The following is a 1,341-nucleotide window of genomic DNA, read 5'->3' on the forward strand; positions in this document are numbered from 1 at the left end:
CTTCCTTCCTTCCTTCCTTCCTTCCTTCCTTCCTTCCTTCCTTCCTTCCTTCTTTCCTTCCCAAATTTAATGTGTTACCCTTCCCTGGAGTATTTACATTTAAAAAGAGGAATGTAGAGAAAGGGTAGCATTTACCATGTGTGAATGACTCTAATTGTGGAATTTCAGGCTTCAGAGGGGAAGATATTTTTAAATGAAGTCCTTAAAGTGCCCTTAAACCTACACTCCATAGGCAGCTGTCTTCCCAAAGTAAAGTAGCCCTGTAATGATAGTGAAGGCTCCCAAATGAATGAATGGAGGGCAGCACTGCTGCCCCTAAGACTGAAGAGAAGCAGAGGAAGGCCTCCAGCATGATGGATCATTGTTTGATGAGGGACTCCTGAAAAGATGAGAAGCATACAGGATAAGAAGGTGTGAAGGGGTCGTGACATGCATGGGTAGAAGGAGCACCCACACTGAAAAGATCACAGATCTATCAAATCTTAAATGTAAGCACCTTCCAATGAGCAGATCTGATAACCTCATCTGTGCCAGTGGAAGAGAGTAAGAGGAGAAAACTACCTTCCCTCCCTTCCCCCAACTAAGACCTTCCCTCATTTCCCAAGTAATATGGGTATTCTCCAGGGATCAGAGACAATGCCCCCCAACCTCCACTTGTACTTAACCCTTTAATGACTCTCTTGGTGAGAATGTCAGGCCAAGAAAGGAATTTTGGATCAGGAAAGCCCTTTCACTGTCTCTCCAACTGACCTCTTGATAATAGTTACTTTGCCTATAGGTAGTACCAGACAGAAAGTTTGGGATCAAAAAAACATGGGACAGAGACTCCTGAGTAAATGAAGTAATGAGGACTCAACAATGGACATAGAAAAGAAAAAGTCATTCCTTCTTGTTTTAGCTGCCATAAATCCTAGAAGTTGCTTTGTGGGTGGGGAGAGGAGACTTTAAAAGTATTTCTGGGTTTACATTGAAATTACCTCTCAGGTAAATTGAACATTTAGGTATTTAACATCTGTTCTATTCTGGATTTCCCCCAATGTTTTATTTAATTGGATTCATCCCATGAGGGAGCTTGAGGTAGGGTAAAGAACAATGGATCAAGAGCCAAATAACCTGGGTTCTAATCCTGGTTTTGTTACTTACTATATGTTTGACCTTGGGTGAGTCATTGCCTCTCTAGTTTTTTTATATTTTAAATTGGCTTGAACCAGATGTCTCCAAAGTCTGCCTCAAGCTCTGAGGGAAGAGGAATTATAGTATTTAGAGTTGAAAAGGACTGATCATCAAGCCCAGGGATTCTCAACCTTCCTTGTGTCACGAGTCCCTTGGTAGTCTGTTGAA

This window comes from Petaurus breviceps, unplaced genomic scaffold, assembly GCF_028583685.1.
Source record: "Petaurus breviceps papuanus isolate PSGF00001 unplaced genomic scaffold, PetGlider_PUasm1.0 229, whole genome shotgun sequence".
Taxonomy (NCBI): Eukaryota; Metazoa; Chordata; class Mammalia; order Diprotodontia; family Petauridae; genus Petaurus; species Petaurus breviceps.